At 43.5% G+C, this 21,725-nt stretch overlaps 1 pseudogene; it reads right to left on the bottom strand.

Moving 5' to 3' along the window:
- Positions 1-4,958: 4,958 nt before the first annotated feature.
- On the bottom strand, positions 4,959-21,352 carry LOC124696693 (annotated as a pseudogene).
- Positions 21,353-21,725: the final 373 nt, after the last annotated feature.

Genomic DNA, 21,725 nt, shown 5'->3' with positions numbered 1-21,725 from the left:
GAGATAGCGTTTGGTTGCACGTGAGCCGGAGGCTGGGTTTTGTCTCTCTCGGCCATTGGCATTTCCCTTTTAAGAGTACCTTTTCTGCCTCCTTCTCTCTCGCCTTTTTTCACCTAATTAGTATCAAATCTAGAGAAGCTTGCATTTCTGTCTTTCTTCAATTATTATTTGTGCCTTTTGGCCCTCGTTGTTTGCCCAATATGGCAGTAAATCTAGTAGGGAGCCCAATCTAGTACTCCATCTGATCCATATGTATGTAGTTAAATCTAGAAGCAAATCTACAGGGAATGTACGATAAAATTCACAAGGTCATATAGTAGAATAGGGATAGATAATATAGATAATAAGCTGCATTCAGCAGCCAAACATAGTAGGGTTCGAGGTTCTTCACAGCAGTACAACACCATCATACTAACAACATAACAACGAGGAATCCCTAGCTAACAACAAAGGGATCCCAACAACAAAATGGAGGAGGCAGCAGCAGCACACGTCCAGGACTCCGCCTACCCCATCTGCCTCTGCCTCCACTTGTTGCTCCCCTTGGGAGCCTTGGGCTTGAGCGGAGGCATGCGCCCGCCGGAGATCTCCACCCGCTGGATGCTGTGGAGGTGCATGCCGAGCGCCAAGTGCTTGGCGCGGAAGGAGTTGGGGTTCACCGACGCGCCGACCTTGGGGTTGGTGTGGCCGATGTTCTCGGCATGCGTGAGGACGCAGTTGAAGTTAGTGCCGCCGAGCCTCCTAGTGTAGAAGGGGCACCTGTAGACACCCTTGGCGACGTCGAGGTAGGAGACGTACTGGCCGACCTGCAGCCTCCGCAGCACCTGGCGAGTCTTGACGTCATGGTGCTCGTCGTCGCTGCCGACGTCGCTGCCGCACAGCCGATCCATATCAAACGGGAATTTATTAGTGAATGAGTTGCAAACGTGCATGATAACAAAGTTAGGAAAAACAGAGGCAGCCTCGGTTAGAGTGGACACGATTATATGTCTACGGAGACGGTGTAAGCGAACCAAAGCTCATGCACAACAGATTTGTACACGTAAATGGTTCGCTGAACCCTCCCCGTAAAAATCTGTGCCCACCGATTCATCATAGGCAAAGAAACAGATTCCAGATCTGAACTTGAACACATTCCAGATTATTTGCAAAATTAAACGGTTGATATCTTTTGATTCATGCATAAAATAACTGATTGAGATCCTATGATTACTTGCATAAATTAACTGATTGAGATCCCATTATTAGTTGCATAAATTAACCGAACGGCCGAACCCCAAATCTTAAACGAAATCAAGGAGGGATCAAAGCAAAATGGAATAAAATCGGCGCAAATATTAGCCCAATACTCATCCATCCACGGATCCATCTACACCAAGCACAAATAGGGTTCAAAAAGGAATGGGGAACAAAAAAGGAAGCAAACCGTAGTTACCTCGTTCCATGGGTCCTCTATGGAGGTGTCGTAGCGGTTCGGGGCGGGACGTACGGCACCGGCTCGTAGGGGTCCCATCCCGGCGGGATCTGACCGCGACCGGCGGCAGCAGCCTCCGATGCACCGGCGGAGGCGGCGGCGACGTCCGTTGAGGGGACGACGGCGACGTCCGTTGAGGGGACGGCGTCGAAGAGGGAGGCGTCGCGCTTGGAGCCGACGGCGCCGTGGACGATGGGATTGGCATTCTCCTTGTCCATCTCGCCGGCAGAGGAGAGGGAGAGGGAGAGGGTTTTTTTGCTTTGGAGAAGATGATGGGACGTGAGAGAGGCGGCGTTGCGTAGGCGAGTGAGAGTGACAGAGATAGTGGGAGGAGGCGTCTATAAAGGCAAGGGGTGGTTAATGCGGCACGCGTCCTACGCGTCCACCGCTGCACGTCCGCACGTCTTGGACTTCGCAATGCGCCACGCGTCCACGATTGCACGTCTTCGACTTCCGCACCGCGACCGGCGTCTACGCGTCAACAATTGCACGTCTTTCATTTCTGCACCGCAACACGCGTCCTCGAGTCTAACCCTGGAAATTTAGATATACTCAGGTATAACCTCGAGCATTATACTAGCATTTTTTGTGTGCTCAGTTTTCCCCTTGAGTGCTAATACTGACTAGTGCAATATGCTCTGTTTTACCCTCAAGTAGCTGGTCAACAGACAGTCAACAAATGGGATTAACTAGTTAAATGAGTCATTTAATGTGCAAAAAATTCCGAAAAATAGTGGCACATACTCATGGAGTCTTTACCACAAATTGCCGGTTCTCAAAACATAGATAAGTCATAGATAAATCAAGTTTACCACAAATTGCCACTTCTCAAAGGCCTTCTCAAATCACCTAGTAGCTATGAAGGTGCATGGTTTTCCACAATAAGCCCTTCCCAAAACAGCTTTCCCCAAAACATACTTTGTCTAAATGAGGCCACAATTCTCACACTCCTGTATATTTGTATTGCAAATAGTTTGAGATAGGTCAAGATGGGTTTTATTGTACAAAACACGCATTTTCCATTTTTTAAATCTCATATTTGAATCCCTTAGTCTGTTTATTACATAGGTGCCCTTGGTTTCTTGATACTACTCAGTTTTGCCCTCTCCCTCCACAAATTCTCTCACACGTGCAACATTGCCCTGATTGGTCTAGCCCATGTCACGCGGATCGTGCCCGCCGACCGTTGATCGTATGATCTAACGGGCAGGATAACCCCTCTCTCTCTCTCTGTCGGCGGTTACCTTCCACTCTCTAAGTATGCTAAAGGGCGATTTTCTGTATTTGTTTTCACGCGCTAAAAATTATGAACTCTTTTAGGCATTACTTTTCACGCAAAAAATGATAAACCATCACCGATTTGTTGTAGCCATAAATTTTCACGCAAAAAATGATAAACCGTCACCGATTTGTTGTAGCCATTAATTTTCACGAAAATCCCAAATGATAAACCATCACCGATTTGTTGTAGCCATTAATTTTCACGCAAAAATGATAAACCATCACCGATTTGTTCTATCCATTACTTTTCACGCAAAAAATGATAGACCATCACCGATTTCTTGTAGCCATTACTATTCACGGTAGCCTAACTTGTTACAAAAGCTGGTTTCAGTGAGACCTAACCAAATTTGGCATACATTATGCCATATCTATAAGGGAATAACAACATGGAATATCTAAAAGGGAAAGTTTCACAAAATTTGAAATTTATGGCGAAAATGATGCCATACATGATGCTGTTTTTCGAGGTTTTGACCTGAAAATCAATTGGGTATTATAAAGGGAAATAAAAAGTTTGAAAATTATAAAAACGAAACAATCTATCTATCTATGTATAGAAGATCAGCTGTATGAAATTTGAGGTCATTTAGAGGAGGTAGAATAAATCACCTTGTTAGAAAAGCTGGTTTCAAGTGAGACGAAACGGCATGCGTTTAAGCAAAGTGATTTTTTCGAACATCTCCAAATGATCCCAAATTTGCCATACATGATGCCATACGTGTAACAACAAGGAACCCTATCTAAAAAGTGTCAAAAAAGTTTGCCCAACCGTATAGCTCTATCAAAAAGAACCTCACCATGGCGCTAGTATAATTTTGGGCTTAGTTACAAACTTTCGTTACCTAACCTTCAACACGAAACTTGTTTCAAATCACTTTTGGCGTACAAGAAACAAATCCCTCCTTGATTCGAGCACCACAGCCTCCAAACTTTGCCGATACCGATATCGGCATGGTCAGAACGGCTATGCTCGACGCCACTGCTAGGTCACCGTCGGGATGCACCTTCAATCCCGTCCCCTCATTCGATCACCGACACACCAGAGATACCGCCGAGGCCAATGCCGAACGTACATGCTGATGCCAATGCCGAACATGCATCCACGCCGATGTGGGCACGGCCACGCCTCCCTGCTATGCTGGACGCCACAGACCACCGCGAGGTCTTTCCCTTCGCCACCACACTCTTCTAGCACCCATCTATACACGCCGTAAAGGAGAGACACTAGTTTTCTCTACATTGCTCGCGTTCGTGTTCGGACACGGTCGATCAAAGTTTTGAGGTAGTCGTCGATGTCGTCGACCATTTCTTCTCTTCTTTGCATGGTTAAACGCGTCTAGTTCATATCTATCTAATGCGTCCGGTCTCGCCTCATGCAGTTCTTTGTGGACGTCGATCTCATCTCGGCACCCCGCAGGCCACCTCCTCCGTGCCATCACTGTAGAGCTCCGTTTAAAAATCTATTCCTACCCGTGTATTGCCCCTTGTATCAGCGCCATGGCCCACTTGTCATTCGATATACCGAAGCCCCACTCGTGCGTGTTTTGGTCAGGGATACAGCGATGCTTACGGTCAAACAAAGATGGATGGTCTGACGTGTCTTTGCGGGCTCTACGTGGCCCCACTAGTCAGAAGCAACCGTCGGGCAACCGGTCGTTACAGCATCTGTGATGGTTTCAGCCAAGGTCTTGGGGAAAACTGAGGAAAAACTAAGGAGCTGGGGAAAACTGAGCACAACTAAGGAACGGAGGGCACGAAAATAGAAATCCCTATAAGAATTGGAGGGTGCAAATCCCGTTTGCACAATAGTTTTAATGAAGAAACACGGATATATACAACGTTCACATCACATTTCAAAGTTCACAAAACGTTCAAATATTTGCAAGTTCACAACATACTCAGATGCTCATATGCGGTAAGCCGCTAATATTAGATATGACAGAAATTAGCTTGAAGTCCCAAAAAACTAATGAAACTTCATGAGTCAATGACAAAAGTTGACATGTTCAAATGTACCCACAAATAGACTCTACAAGATAAAAGAGAAAGATGGATTAGTAAATCATATGAACATACCTTCAAAATACAAACATCTTGATTCATGAGGCAAAGAAATATACCAAGATATTACCACGATGTGCTAATTAGCGCTAGTAGGACTTCGAGGTAGATGTTTCCTCCTCTTCTTCATGGCTTGAAATCATTGAGCAATAACACTGCTATCAAGTTGGCTTAATATCTCCCTCTCAGTGTAATATATCATCAAGTTATTGAACCATTCATTCTTCAGCTTGTTACGCAATTTGGACTTGATGATCTTCATTGCCGAATAATCCCTCTCAACCGATGTGGTTGACACCCGTGATATTAAGGCCAACTCAATAAGCTTGTAGACCAACGGGAAGACCAAATGTTTTCCTGTTTCAACCATCTTTGTAGCCAAATTTTCAAGATTAATGCATGTAGAAAAAGAGGAATGGATTCTCACATTGTGAATGTAGCTATCAAGTTGGCCTCTTATGGTTGCACGATCACCATTAGAGTAATCTGCATGATAGATTGAAGATAAGCGAGCAAGCTTGTCCACATTAAACATTAAGAAAGAGTTCTTTGGAATAAGGCATGAGAAGCACTCTAATATCCTCGTTGAAGCTTCACAGAAGCAATGATCCATCTCAACACATATCTTGTCAATGGCAACATAAAAGATCTCAACATTGTAGAAATGAAGGTTGGTGTAGGTTACTCCATCAAGCCTCGAACGATTGCGGACCGTTATTTGTTCATCCATATGTGGAATCAGAATGCCCTTCTCCATGCAAAAAATTTGGACCTCATGAAACAAGTCATCCCAACCACTTTCTCTCATAGAGGCCAATCGATCTTTCACATCACTAACTAATTCCATTGCATGAACAATATTAAGATCTTTGTTTTCCAAAACATGTGAAAGCTCATCCGTGATGGCAAGCAACTTTATCATTAGCTTTAAAATGAAAACAAATTTGTAGTCCTCCATTTTCTAGATCCAACCCACCGCTTGGGTCAATCCAAGACTCTCATCATTTACCTCACAGAGAATATACAGTGTTCCCGCCCACATTTGGTGAAAGTTGTATAATGTGAACCCCATCTAGTATCCCCGGACCTTGTGAGACTTGTTTCTTGATTCAAGCCCCTTCCACTAATATCTCACCCCTCTCAAGCATATCCAAAATATGTTGGTGATGTTGTTCCATAAGCACATCTCTTCTTTTGCAAGATGAACTTGATGTGTTCTCAATTCCGGAGATGCTCTCAAAGAAATTATGAATGGATGAACAACATCTAGCAACTGAGACAACTACCAATTGCAAACGATGGGAAAAGCAATGAACATAGAAGGCATAAGGGTTTGCATCTAAGATCTTTTTTTGCAAGCCATTGAATTCACCTCTCATATTGGAAACCCCATCATAACCTTGTCCTCGAATCCTTTGGATAGATAGCTTGTAACGATCTACAATGCGAAGAAGAGCCTCCTTTAGTGCTTCCGATGTAGTCTCACGGACATGATATAGAGAAAGAAATCGTTCCACAACTTTGCCTTCATTATTCACATACCTAGAACAAAACAATTACAAGAAGGTCAAATATTGAACAATTGGTCAAATATGGAACAATAGTTGCAAGACAACACTACGAACCTAAATATTACCGCCATTTGCTCTTTCACGGATATATCACGTGATTCATCAATAAGAACAGAGAAGTTCTTATCACCAATTTCTCCGATAATCACCATGGTGACTTCTTGTGCGCAACCACTACAAGAAAAGTTGCCATGGCCGACGAATTTCAAGTCGGTCCATGGTTGTTGATGCTCCATCCTCGATGATTTTTGCTCTCTCCCGGAGCATCTCAAAACATTTTTCCTTGTTTTTGAGGCCATCTAGCACCACGGAAATATGGAAAACTCTGCGTATGATGGCCGTGACGTGGTGCATGATGAATTCTCGGGTGCGCTGGCCAAGTCAACGCAAATCCGCACCACCCAGGGCTGTAGGGCCCATATGGCAGTGTCTCTAGCGATGTTTTTTTTTTCGATCGCGCCCACTCGTTCACGTTCTACGATCGAGCCGTTTATGCTGCTGGCTCATCTGTCCCGCATGTCATCCTTTCTGAACGATAAATGTTTCTTTTCTTGGATTTTTTTGACCCCCTGATTTTTGGCTACTTATTTTTTTTTGATCTCGAGCCGCCTTGGAAACGTTGAGACCGCTCCTGCAAAATGGGACCCATGTGTCATCCTCTGTGTACAATAAAAGTTTTTTTCTTGGATTATTTTTGGCACCTGATATTTGGCCACTTGCTTATTTCTTTCGATCTCATGCCTTTTTTGAAACATTGAGGACGCTGCTGGCTCATGGGTCCCATATATCATCCTCTATTTAGAATAAAAGTTTCCTTTCTTGGATTATTTTTGGCACCTGATATTTGGCCACTTGCTTTTTTTCTTTCGATCTCATGCCGCCTTTGAAACGGCGAGGACACTGCTGGCTCATGGGTCCCACATATCAGCCTCTATGAACAATAAAAGTTTCCTTTCTTGGATTTATTTTTGACCCCTAATTTCTGGCTACTTGCCTTTTTCTTTCAATTCTCTGCCTCCTTTGAAACGTTGAGGACGCTGCTGGCTCAATGGTCCCACATGTCAGCCTCTATGAATAATAAACTTGTCCTTTGTTGGATTTATTTTTGACCCATAATTTCTGACTATTTGCTTTTTTCTTTCTTTCGATCCCCTGCCGCCTTTGAAACATAGAGGGCGCTGCTGGATCATGGGTCCCACATGTCATCCTCTATGTACAATAAAAGTTTCATTTGTTGGATTTATTTTTGACCCCTAATTTCTGGCTATTTTCTTTTTTCGTTCGATTCCCTGCCGCATTTGAAACGTTGAGGATGCTCCTGGCTCATGGGTCGCACATCTCAGCCTCTATGAATAATAAAAGTTTCCTTTGTTGGTTTTAGTTTTGAACCCTAATTTCTAGCTATTTGCCTTTTTTGATCCCCCACGCTTTTGAAATGATGAGAACGCTGCTGGCAGATCGGTCCCACATGTCAGCCTCTATGAAGAATAAAAGTTTCATTTCTTGGGTTTACTTTTTACCCCTAATTTTATGCTATTTGCCTTTTTATGTCGATCCCCTGCCGCCTTTGAAACATTGAGACCGCTCCTGCAAAATGGGACCCATATGTCATCCTCTCAGAACGATAAATGTTGAGGCCGCTGCTGCAAAATGGGCCCCACATGTTAGCCTCTTTGTTCAATAAACGTTTCCGTTCTCAGACTTATTTTTGACCACTAATTTCTGGTTACTTTGCTTTTTTTTCTCTCGATCCCCTGCCACCTTTGTTAACGTTGAGGATGATGTTGCCAAATCTGTCCCACATGTCGGCCTATCTGAACAATAAATATTTCCTTTCTTGGATTTATTTTTGACCCCTAATTTTTGGCTACTTGCCTTTTTCTTTGGATCTCATGCCTCCTTTGAAACGTTAAGGATGCTCCTGGCTCATGGATCCCACATGTCATCATCTCTGATCGATAAACCTTTCATTTCTTGGATTTTTTTCACCATGATTTTTGGCTACTTGGTTTTTTTCTTTTGATCCACTATCTTAAGGTTAACATTGAGGACACTGCTGGAAAATGGGTCCCACATGTCATCCTCTCTAAACGATAATTGTTTCCTTTCTTGGATTTTTTTCCACTTCTGGATGATGGGTCCTCGATGTCAGCCTTTATGTACAAGAAACGTGTGATGTTTCAATTATTTTTTAGGGATTTCTATTTTCGTGCCCCTGCTTCGTTAGTTGTACTCAGTTTTCCCCAGCTCGTTAGTTTTTCCTCAGCTTTCCCCTCCCTCTAGTTTGAAACCCCTCGAAGACGCGGGTTGCCGTCGAGTCGAGGCCTTACCGTTACCGTCAGTGCCGGTTCCTCTCGACCGTCTCGTGCCGACGGGTAGCCATCCATCTACCGCTGACGCGTGGGCCGTTTTATTTCCTGATTGTATACGCGGTGCTGCCAATGACAAATGGGTCCGCTCTTAGCCATCCATGTACCGCTGACGCGTGGGCCATTTTATTTCCTGATTGTATACGCGGTGCTGCCAATGACAAATGGGGCCGCTCTATGGGGCTGCCGCAGCCAATGACCAGTGGGTCGTCTATTTATTTATAGAAAATTATATATTGCCGCTCTCGTGGGGCCTCCGCTAGCCAATGACCGCTGTGGCAGGTGACTATTTTCGCAGCTTAATCTAAAGTGACTCTTATGCTAAACATTGTGCATCCCGACGTTGACCTAGCAAGTGGCGGCGAGCATAGCCGTTCTGACCATGCCGATATTGGCATCGGCATCGGCATCGTTTGGAGGATGTGGTGCTCGAATAATAGTGGAAATGCGATATTATTTTTTACATAATATATAGAAAATAGCTAGATCTCTAAATCGATGCATATGAAGCTACATATATATTCTTGGTCATAATCCCCTTGTCTAAAGGGGATGGATGCATGGCTTCAAGTCGTCGTCGCTTTCATCGTCGCATCTTCGTCGTCCGAGTAGTAGTACCTCCCGCACATTGTTCCGTCGAACACCTTCACTGTGAGCACATCATCGCCTTCATATTTGAAGTGTACGTGGCAGCTGAAATCCACACCGTGCGCGATGGCGAATTTCTCCCAGCCCTTGTCGAGGTACATCCGGCCTTGTCCGTCAAATAGGACCTCCACGGTCCAGAGACGAGGACCACAGGTCGCCTGCTCGCGGATACACCTTAGCTGGCTCCTCGGCCGTCAAGATAGTCCGCAAACTTTTTGGGAGTTCCCGCAAAGAGATCGAGCGCCGATCGTTTGAAATTAAAGGTTTTTTTAGAACATGCCCATAATTAATCACATGCATCATATATGTGGGAACGCGTACGTACCTTCTTGACCAAAGGGTCTTCATAGACGACGATGAAGAACTCCTCTATGATCAATGGCAGTGTTGACGGTGGTGGTGGCAATGATGATGATCCCCTTCCCCTTCCCCTTCCGGTCCGCGTCCGAGACGTGGAAGCCATGGCAATGGATGATCAAGTGTATGTGAACGAAGAAGAGAGAGGCAGAACCTATTGACACAAGGGATGGCCGTGTGGGTGTTTATAAGGGAGAGATGACCGTTGTGGGGGTTTACACAATAAATTAAGGAGGAGACGACTGTTGTGGGGGTATATATCTCAACAAAAAAGTAATGCGGACTATCTTGACGGAAATGGAACTTCGTGATATAGTTTATCATTTTACCGTGAAAAGTAATGCCTAAAAGAAATGGTAATTCGTGATAGTTTATCATTTACCGTAATGGCTACAACAAATCGTTGATGGTTTATAATTTTTTGCGTGAAAAGTAATGGCTACAAGAAATGGGTGATGGTATATCATTTTTTGCGTGCAAAGTAATGGCTACAACAAAATCGGTGATGGTTTATCGTTTTTTGCGTGAAAAGTAATGGCTACAAGAAATGGGTGATGGTGTATCATTTTTTGCGTGAAAAGTAATGGCTACAACAAAATCGGTGATGATTTATCGTTTTTTGCGTGAAAAGTAATGGGTACAAGAAATGGGTGATGGTGTATCATTTTTGTGCGTGAAAAGTAATGGCTACAACAAATCGGTGATGGTTTATCGTTTTTTGCGTGAAAAGTAATGGCTACAAGAAATGGGTGATGGTGTATCATTTTTGCGTGAAAAGTAATGGCTACAACAAATCGGTGATGGTTTATCATTTTTTGCGTGAAAAGTAATGCCTAAAAAGAGTTTATAATTTAGCTCGTGAAAAATAATGCATAAAACCAAACTTTGCGTGAAGCTAACCGACGACAGAGAGAGAGAGAGGGTGGTGGCCCCGACCGGAGAGAGAGATATGGGTTATCCTCGCCCGTTAGATCATACGATCAACGGTCGGCGGGCACGATCCGCGTGACATGGGCTAGACCAATCGGGGCAATGTTGGGCGTCCGTGAGAGTTTGTGAAGGGAGAGGGCAAAACTGAGTAGTATCAAGAAACCAAGGGCAAGTGAGTAGTAAACTGACTAAGGGATTCAAATATGAGATTTAAAAAATGGAAAATGCGTGTTTTGTACAATGAAACCCATCTTGGCCTACCTCAAACTATTTGCAATACAAATCTACATGAGTGTGAAAATTATGGCCTCATTCAGACAAAGTATGTTTTGGGGAAAGCTGTTTTGGGTAGGGCTTATTATGGAAAACCATGCACCTTCATAGCTACTAGGTGATTTGAGAAGTGGCAATTTGTGGTGAAACTTGATTTATCTATGATTTATCTATGATTTGTGAAGTGGCAATTTGTGGTAAAGACTCCATGAGTAAGTGCCACTCTTTTTCGGAATTTTTTGCACATTAAATAACTAATTTAACTAGTTAATCCCATTTGTTGACTCTCTCGTTGACCAACCACTTGAGGGTAAAACTGAGTATATTACACTAGCCAGTATTAGCACTCAAGGAGAAAACTCGAGCACGCAAAAATGCTAGTACATGACTCGGGGGTATACCCGAGTATATCTAAATTTCCGTGGTTAGACCCGAGGACGCGTGTTGCGGTGCGAAGTGGAAGACGTGCCATTGTTGACGCGTGTCGCGGTGCAGACGTGCAAATAGTGGACGCGGGTCGCATTTAGGACGCGTAAGCCCCTCCCTCCCTCCCTCTGCACACAGTCGTCTCATTCTCGCTCATGCACGAAACCATCCCTCTCACGTCCCATCAACTTCTCCAAATCGAAAAAACCCCAACCGCCGTACGCACGCTACCCTGCCGGCGATGGAGAAGAAGAATGCGCCGGCGGCCGTCGCCTCCGAGCCTGTCGCCTCCGAGCCCGTCGCCTCCGCGCCCGTCGCCTCCGCGCCCGTCGCCGCCGAGCGCGTCGCCGCCGAGCGCGTCGCCTCCGAGGGCGGCGCATCCAAGCGCGGCGCCTCCGTGAACTCGGGCCTCTCTCTCGGCTGATGGACCACTTCACAAGATCGGCCAATGCTTATCGGCGAACGAGGAGTACGCCGACACCTACTCTGCTATGAGGCAAGTCCGTAGAAATTGGCGCTCGGGTTTGCTCGAGCCCGACGTGCACCCGGACGAATGGATCATGCTACACCACGCCCTTCCACGCATCGCTGAGTTCACCTTCCTCCAACTCGGCACATCACGCTACGTCACCATAGATCTATCGGACGTTCATACAAGGTTCAAATTCCTCCATATCTACCTTTTTATTTTCAATCTTAAACACATCTTAGTGCTGAATGTTATCTTCATCAATATATTTTAGATACTACTTCGTCGGCTTTTGCCGTGGTGTCATCGTGCTTGCCCGGAAGAACCCGCCGCACAAGATACGGCTGCTCGAACCCACTCACAAAGAAATCGAACACTATGTTTGAGGCGCAGATGCCATCTGTTTTTCTGAAATCAGTCGCTGTTATCAAATCCCCGACTATGGTCTTCGTTGCCGCACATTACCCGCCGGAAATTGGTTGGGTCGATGAGAGCACTCCAACTAAAGATATAAATGAAGATTGGGGAGAAGGAAGATTTTCGATCAAGAACCATTGTCTGCGTTGCATTACCCCGTTCAATGGTGAACTGTATGCAGTAGCTGCGGACAATTTTGAGATCGGAAGAATAGTGTGCACCAATGTACAGTTGCAGCAGCGCGCGAGCACTGTCAAGATGGAGACACTAATTTTATTTCCAGAACTTGGACGTCGAAGTTCTACCTTGTGAAGTCGGATGGTGATCTCGCTGCTTGTGTTGTTGGTCGGCGAGGCTTTGGCGGGGAAACCATTGGTGTACCGTGTGGACACTCGAGCCGCTCTCTCCATCCGGTCGGTAACATTGGCAGTAATGCCTTCTTCGTGAATTATATCCGGTGTATCTCCGTCGACACCGCAGTGTACCCGATACTTCGACCTGGCAGCATCTACTACACGGATTTGGGTTATATCAGAGAGTACTCTCATGATACAAAGGCCTGGGATGAGTGGCCACTACGTGTGGATAGAATAGGACTCTACGGTATGAGAAATGAACACAGGCCATACCGTTTGGAGAATGTATTGGCCTCACACTGCAGACGGAAGGAGTTCAATGAATATTTCCTTGGGGAAATGCACGAATGGAGGGAGGAAGAAATATATGGGGAGGAATGAAGAACAAATTCATTCATCCTAATCTTCTTGTTGTCCATACATTGCGTGCGTCTTGTATATTTTTCAGCTTAGTTTGTCGTGAACATTAACAACGTTATTGCCTGCTTTTGGCTGCTGTATGCAGTTTATGTATTATACTTAGTTTTGTGATTATGTTGTTGTGAATTTATCATATACTAGCTTCTAGATTTGCTACTAGATTTGCTGCCATATTGGGCAAAAAATGAGGGCCAAAAGGCATAAATAACCCCAGAGATTTGCTACAAGATTTGCTACTAGATTTGCTGCCATATTGAAGAAAGACAGAAATAGAAGCTTCTCTAGATTTGATACTAATTTGGTGAAAAAGACAGAGAGAGAAAGAGGGGAAAAGGTGCTCTTAAAAATGCCAATTTGGGCCGAGAGAGACAAAACCCAGCTCCTGCTCACGTGCAACCAAACGCTTCTCATCCTGTCTCACGCGGTCCCTTTCTACCAGCCCCACGCGACGCGGCCCCACACGACGCGGCCCCACACAACGCGGCCCCACAGACGACGCAGCGCAACACGTCAGCACAGAACGTCCAAATAAACGGATTCCTTTCGTCTGAGCTCCTTCTGCGGGTTTCAGACATAGGCTTGGGGAAAACTGAGGAAAAACTAAGGGGCTGGGGAAAACTGAGTACAACTAACGACCCGAGGGCACGAAAATAGAAATCCCTATTTTTTAATCCAAGATATTGCAGATAATTGTCTTTTTTCGGTCCCGTCCATTTGAATTTACCTTTTAAACTTATGGGTCTCACATGTCAGCCTCAGTATACTACAAGAAAGGTGTGACATCTCGATTATTTTTTACCTGTGATATTGCGGGATAATTGCCTTTTTTTATCCCTTCCGTTTGATATTACCTTAAACGTTGAGGGGCGATGCTAGCTAGTGGGTCCCTGATGTCGGTCTCTCTGTACAAGAAACTTGAGATATCTTGAATTTTCTACCCATGATATTGCAGGATGCTGCTTGCCTTTTTTCTCAATCCCTTTTGTTTGACTTACCTATAAATGTTGAGCAACGTTGTTGGATGATGGGTCCCCGATGTCAGCCTCCTTGTACAAAATACTTGTGATATCTTCGAAAAAAATGTATCCGTTATATTAGGACTACTTGCCTGCAACAACAATGTGCTGAAAGTTTCTGCTAAACATCTTCTTTAATACAGCATCTTCAGATATATTTGGTTCAAAACGCTGCACTTGTTCACAACAGGTTTATCTTCACTTGTTCACGATAGGTATGTAGCGATCAAAGATTTTCATATTCGGCATGATAAGTTTGAAAAATTGCAACCCAAGAATTCAAAAGAATGTAGAATCTCCATGTTTTTTGTTCCAATCATTGCCTTTTTTTTTCTTCTTTCGATCCCCTGCAGCCTTTAAAACGTTGAGGACGCTGCTGCAAAATGGGTCCCACATGTCATCCTCTCTGAACGATAAATGTTTCCTTTCTTGGATTTTTTTTACTCGTGATTTCTAACAAATTGACTTTTTCTTTGGATCCCCTGCCGTCTTGTTAACGTTGAGTATGCTGCTGCAAATGGGTCCCATATGTCAGCCTTAATGTACAATAAACGTTTCCATTATTGGATTATTTTTGGCCCCTGATATCTGGCTACTTGGATTTTTTCTTTGGATCCCCTGTCGCCTTTCAAACATCGAGGATGTTGTGGCCAAATGGGTCCCATATGTCATCCTCTCTGAATGATAAACATTTCCTTTCTTGGATTATTTTTGGCCCCCTAATTTTGGACTACTTGCCTTTTTCTTTGGACCCCGTGCCATCTTCAAAACATCGAGACCGATGCTACAAAATGGGTCCATATGCCATCCTCTCTGAGCTATGAACTTTTTCTTTCTTGGATATTTTTGACACCTGATTTCTGGCTACTTGATTTTTTTCTTTGGGTCTCATATGTTAGCATGCCTCCATGTACACGAAATGTGTCATATCTCGGATATATGGTTCGAAACGTTGCACTTGTTCACAACGAATTTATCTTTTTTTTTGCAGACTTCAATACAAACTCTATCGCTCTAAGATCTTCAAGTTGATATAATAAATCATGAAACTTTTCATAATTTTAAAAATTTCAAATCTACTTTTAGTTAATTATTAATACCTTGGGAATCAAATATGAACTAAAAATAAATCAGAACAAACGATGAAACTGGGTTGTACTAGATTAAATCAGAATGGAGGTAATGCTATTTCATGTTCTCATACTTATACTCGAGACCTTGAAGTACAATGTATCGTGCTGACATAGCAGTGCTTGGGCGCAGCCACATATTTTTGACACTGTAACAGAATATTCTGGACATAGGAGTACTCCTGAAAAAAATAGTAAACACAATCAGAAAATTATAAGTTAAATTTAGCATTTTGAGGATGTTTGCAGACATATGCGTAGCAAGTCTCAAACTTAAATCCAAAAGTATGCAACTTAGAGAAAAAGACAAATTTCTGATGAGTAGCACAAGCTAGTACGTACATAATCTCAATGGCATGTTCCAAATTTTTTGTGTGTCCTGTCCATGTGAATACATATTTCCAAAAAAAACTGGTACATCACAAGTACTAATTGTGCATTTACATGTATTATTTATTTGAGCATTTTTTTGATACTCCGAAATGTGATTATTTTGGACAGTGGGGGAAACGGGATCATGAGCATGCATTCATTAAGAGAGAGAATACACAAAACTACAGTTGTGAAGAAGGTACATAATTTGAGCTGAGCGCCAAAACCTCGCGCTCCAACTTTCAAAATTCAAACAATGGAAAATATTTTTTCCGGTATGGTGCTAAACCGACCCTTTCCTTCCTTCCCTTGTCCATATCCACTTCCTCCATCCTCCATCCCTAAAATCCTCAAAAACAAAATGCCAAGCTGCTCTCCCTCACCCCCGGGAGGAGAGGACCACCGAGCCGAAACATGCCCGCCGCACATCCCCTAGCAAGCCGCCACACCTTGAAACCAAATACTCTTCATCCACCACTGTATTCTAACTGTTGCAGCTGCGGTCTCGTTCACTATACCGGAGCCCCTTCACCGTTGGCCACCACATCAGATCTTCTTCACCCAGTGCCTCGTCTACAGCAAGCGAGCAGCTTCACCAACGCCACCGTGCACTGCAATGTATCCGCTACATCAACGCTCTCATACGCCGCGCCTAAGCCGTCATCGACCAGTCCAGATCGGCTTCGCTACCGCCCAAAGCTACGGCCACCGCACCGGAAACGCTTCACCGGCTTCCACCGCACGAGAACTAGTTCACTGAGTCCCTCATCCACCGCACCTGATGCGCTTAACCATCCTCGCCGTTCATGGCATAGGATCTGCATGTCCGACGCTCACGTCCACCGCACCTAGGTTGTCAAGCACCGCCTAGACCTGCTCCCCCGACGCGGACAATAAACGCAATATCAGCAACCTCGGCGATCTGAATGTGACCGGCATCCAAAACTACGACGCTTAGATGCCACACCCACTTAGGTAACTATATATCTCTCCCCGTTTTGTTCTGTTAGTAGTATAGCAGGTTCAAGCTTGTTGGAGCGAACTATACATCTGTATTCGTGCTACTTTCCAAGTCACAACGTATATTATCCTTCTTTGTAGTACATTGACACTGGACATGATAGTTTTTTTTGCTGTACATACCAAGTCTATGAACACATTTGTTTACATTCTGTGCTCTACAGGTTCACAAGTGATGCCATTATTTCCATCTGATTCATTCTTAGGTACGAAAGTAACAACCAACTATTATCTAGTTCATACCAAATTTTAAGTCATTGCACATATTGATTTGCATTTCTGCTCTACAAGTTCACAAGTGATGCCATTATTATTTTGATCTGGTTTGTTGCTAGTTACGACATAACTGCATGCTATTATCTACTTCATCAAAATTTTGAATTCACTGAACAAGTTGGTTTGCATTCCCTGCACTATAAGTGATACCATTATTATTTCTACCTGGTTTGTCGTAAGCTAATGAAGTAATCGCTGCCTCATATTAGTGCATGCATGCTACGTTCTGCAATCCGGCCTGTAGTACAAATTTAAAATTGTCATACTACTATGATAATAACTTTGTGTGCTATCAGATTCTTCTAAAGCTGCAACATTAACTGGTTTCTCTTACTTTGCATGTTACTCGCACATAGAATGCTGAACATATTGGTTTGCATTCCCTCTTCTACAAGTTCACAAGTGATTCTACTATATTCTGTATCTGGTCCAACCTAAGCTGAATCATTAACTATTCTTTATGTGTTGCTCATTATGACTTTTATATCCCAAAATATATTGACCTGCATTCCCTTATCTACAAGTTCAAGAGTGATGCCATTATCATTCCTATTTGGTTCATTCTTAACTACTGCTATTATTTAGTTTATGGACAATTTTAAGTAATTGTACATGTTGGTTCGCTTTCCTTGCTCTATAACTTTTACCATCGTAACTTCTATTTGGCTCATTGTTTGTTACAAAAATAACAATCTCCTGTTACGTAGTTCATGCCAATTTTGAACTTACCGAACATGTTACTATGCATTCCATGTACAAGTGATATCATTATTATTTGTACCTTGTTCGTCGTGAGCTACTAAATTAATTGCCTACTATTAGTTCATTCACTCCCCTCTATGTGTTGCTTGTTACGAATTTTAAGTCCCTGAACACGTTAATTAACATTCCCTGCACAACAAAGTTTAGACTATAATTCCTATTGTGTTTATTACTAGCTATCACACTAAAATGCTACTATTATTTAGTTCATGGCCAATTTAAGAAATTGAGCATGTTGGTTTGCATTCCCTGCTCTATAGTTGTTGTAATTATAACTTTTATCTTGTTTATTTTTGTTACACAAGTAAATTCCTGCTATTGTGGAGTAGTTCATGTCTTGGAAGTAACTGAACATGTTAGTCTGCTTTTGCTGCACTGGAAATGATACCATTATTGTATATATGTGGTTTGTCGTAAGCTACACTAGTAACTGCTGCTCTGGTCCAAGTACGTATACTTTTTTGTATTGCTATAGGAATGTAGGGTATGTTTGGTTTGTTGCCAACGCTAGCCTTGCTACATATTTGGTTGCCTATTGCATTTTGGTCTATGTTTGGTTTAATGCCAAAATTTTGGTTGCCAATGGGTGTCCCACCATATCTCTCACGGATTCTTGCCAAATAATTGGTCAAGTGTGGGTGGAGGATTTCTTATCCAAAAAATTGCCAAGACAATTCTTGCTAACATTTGGTAGGGCTGGGTATGGCACAAACCAAACATACCCATACCCCTTCTGTCCTGGTGGGTTAGGCCTAGTAAAAAACATTTGTCCCATTTTACCTCCTCTCTGAGGCCTACTTTGCATTTAATTAGGACTAAATATCTTTCTATAATTACTCTCCACATGTTGATTTTCCATTTTTTAGGTCAACTTAAGCATACGGTGAGGTTGGAACCAATCCAATTGCAATTCTTCATGTGTTTATGACTAGTCGTGTCTTGAAGTAGAGTAAGAAATGACTCCCTTTAGAAATAAGGGCAACATTGGACATCTTCAACGAGTGTACCAACAAGGTGAGATGCATGGGACATGACAGAGACGTACTGTAAGTCTGTTGTTTTATTGTGATGTGCTCGGTTATATAAGCCACAAAATAATTCAATTTCTTGTTGATCTTGCACTATCTCAGTTGCTTAATGTTAGAACGTCACATTTTTTTATGTTGGAGTATAGATCATACACATTAAAAGGAAGCTCACAGCTTCTTATTTGCCATCTGTGCACCTTAAAATGTCCTGGCTGTTGATATGCGGAATGCACTCTTCGTTTGCTTATTGGTAGTCTATATTAGCCTCATACCGGTAGGCTATCTATGCGCATTACAATTATCTTGTTATAATGAGGAAATGGTGAGTTCCAAATTCTTTGGTAAACAACATTCTAGTGTGTTTTCTTTGTAATTGTTGTTGTCTTAACTTGTAATGTCTTTCTTTCAAACATAGGTGGTGCACGAACAACATAAAAGATTGCCGAATCCCTTCATTGCGAAGTTGAATCCCTTCATTGTATTGCTACTTTTAATATTTTTCAAGGCCTTGGAGCTGATGTAATATTTAGTTAGTTTATATGAGTCATTGGCGCATTATTTCCTAACTGTAATTAGTTGGTGCTTGTGGTAAGTGAGGCTATCAGGCTGAAATCATGTGTTGCGTAATTACGCTCAGAATACAATGGGCCATTGTTGGGCCAAACTAAATGACAAATTTCCAGCCCGGCTTTGGCCCAATTAAGTAAATCACATATGGGTCTGCACTCAAAATCCTAAAGCGCCTTACAGGCTGGCATGTTCACGTAGCAAACCGCGGATGGATGGCGCAGTAAATCACAATGGGCCTCATGGATCTCGGCCCAACAAGGTTATTGGGCCTTAGTGGGCCTATAGATTTTATGTAGTGGGCTTACCAACAAACTTTTAATGGGCCGTCCAATAAACTCACTGGACATACAAATAGTTATGGGCCGGCCCATCTACTAAACGGGCCGGCCCAGTCAATGTGTTGACTAGACAAAAGATTAGACTACGCCGACCCATTAACTAAATGGCTCGTTAGAAATTTTCAGTTGACTGGTCAAACAAATAAATTTGGCCCAGCCCACCACCTAAGTGGGTCGTCCCAATTTTCCTATTGACCGGTCAAACAAAGAAATTTGGCTCGGCCCACCACCTAAGCGTGTCGGCCCAGGTATCTTGTCGACCGGTCAAACGAAGACATTCGGCCCGGCCCCCATGCTTAGTGGGCCGGCCCATCTAGATGATTGACAGGTCAAACCAACTCTGATGGACCGGCCCGTGAGCTGAATGGGCCGGACTGTGAGCTGAATGGGCTAGCCCATTTAGGCTTTGTCCAGACAAACTTAGAAATTAGGCCCGACCCTCGTACCTAATGGACCAGCCCAGTTATATAGTTGACCGGTCAAACCAAGTCAACTAGCCCGGCCCGCAAAGTAAATGGGCTGGCCTACTTAAGGCGTGGAAGACCTTGTGTGGGCCTACCATCTACCACGGGTTTTCAGTCGGTTAACGGCGTTACCCGACAGTTAATGGTGTCTGCCACGTGTCAGTTTGCATGACGTCAGCAGTCAACGACCTCCCGAAAACGCTTCTGCAACGATCCAATTTTTCGTGGTCAGATGGCAACCAAACGTGATGCACCGAAAAATTCATGGTAAATCCTTAGGTGACGCGATATGCACCACATAACCCATATCGTCGGCTTAGGCTCATAGGCGACGAAAAACACCCATTAGTTGACGAAAATTTGACATTGTAGATAAGAAATTTTCTTGTAGTGAACACTTGGTGAGATCCTTTTGAATTTTGGGAGAGATCATCTTGGAATTTCCACCATGCTGATAAGCATGCTTCACTTCTTCATCCTTTTCTTTATACCAATTTACCATCTCCTTGAAGTTTCCCTTGTTCAATGAACTGAGAGATTCATTATGTCCACGAAATTCCAAGCCTTGACCAATGAGAAATCTTGGACAATGAAAGGAAGAAGTCAAACAGATTTCATATAGTTCTTTGGATTCCTTGGTTGCACGAGCAAGGTTACTAGACACACTTTGTCTTTGATTGCGAAAATCATCACAATGCAACCTAGCATTGGTGTGGTCACTATTTGTGCCACCAATATGGATGTGCAAAGCTTTATAACCATGCTTCCAATCACAAAAGCCGGTTTTGGTGAAGATATCATTACCAAACCGGTGTGCACTTCCAAGTGGCTTAAAAAGAAAGCAATAGAAACAATAAGCCCTGTCTTGAGACTCGCTATATTCTATCCAATCATACTTATCATACCGTGCTTTTGAAAAGCCTATAGGTCTACTTCCCATCACCATTTTCTTAGAGAAGTTCACGATAGGTTGGGTTGGACCCTTCAAAAGATATGCTCTTTTTACTTCTTGTACATTTGGACGGTATTCGTTGATTTGCTTCCTAAGAGCAGGATCACACACTATTTCATCCAGATTAAACACATTCTCTACCGCATGCTCCCCTTCATCCTCATTTGCCACATTTGGTTGTGGTGGTAATTGTGGCAAGCTTCTTCTATCAACCAAAAAGCTCCCAAATTCCTTAAATTTGTATAATTTTATCAATGATTAATCACTAATACATGGCATGGACGTACCGTGAAATTCAAAAATTAATAATACCAACTCTCTGGATAGACTAAAAAAATTTGAGCCACATGGTGGAACAGTGGATGACATGTCTGCCTAGCTCTCGTGGAAGTGGAGGCCAATGAGCCAGAAGCGCCAAGCTCGCCTCGCTGGTGCTTTCGGCCGGCAGATGCAGCCGGTAGGTCTCCGCTGATGCCTACCATGCCCGCCGTTGTCGTTGCCTACATCAGTTGTTCCATCTCCCGGACCTGGTGGGACTCCATCCTCCTCCTCCATGAGCTGCCGCCGGGTTAGGCGAGGTTGTGGACTGGGGGAATCGTGGAATCGAAGCTGCCGCCGGCCGAACGAGAGGGTTTGGAGGCGAGCTCGATTGAGGACTTGGGAATTGACCGATTCGTTCAATTCTTCGTGGCCTCTAGCTACCTCCCTTCGTATGTTTTCCTGTACGCGCAACAGTGATGGT

This window comes from Lolium rigidum, chromosome 3 (assembly GCF_022539505.1).
Source record: "Lolium rigidum isolate FL_2022 chromosome 3, APGP_CSIRO_Lrig_0.1, whole genome shotgun sequence".
In the NCBI taxonomy this organism is placed as follows: Eukaryota; Viridiplantae; Streptophyta; class Magnoliopsida; order Poales; family Poaceae; genus Lolium; species Lolium rigidum.
This window is presented reverse-complemented; position numbering and strand designations above follow the sequence as displayed.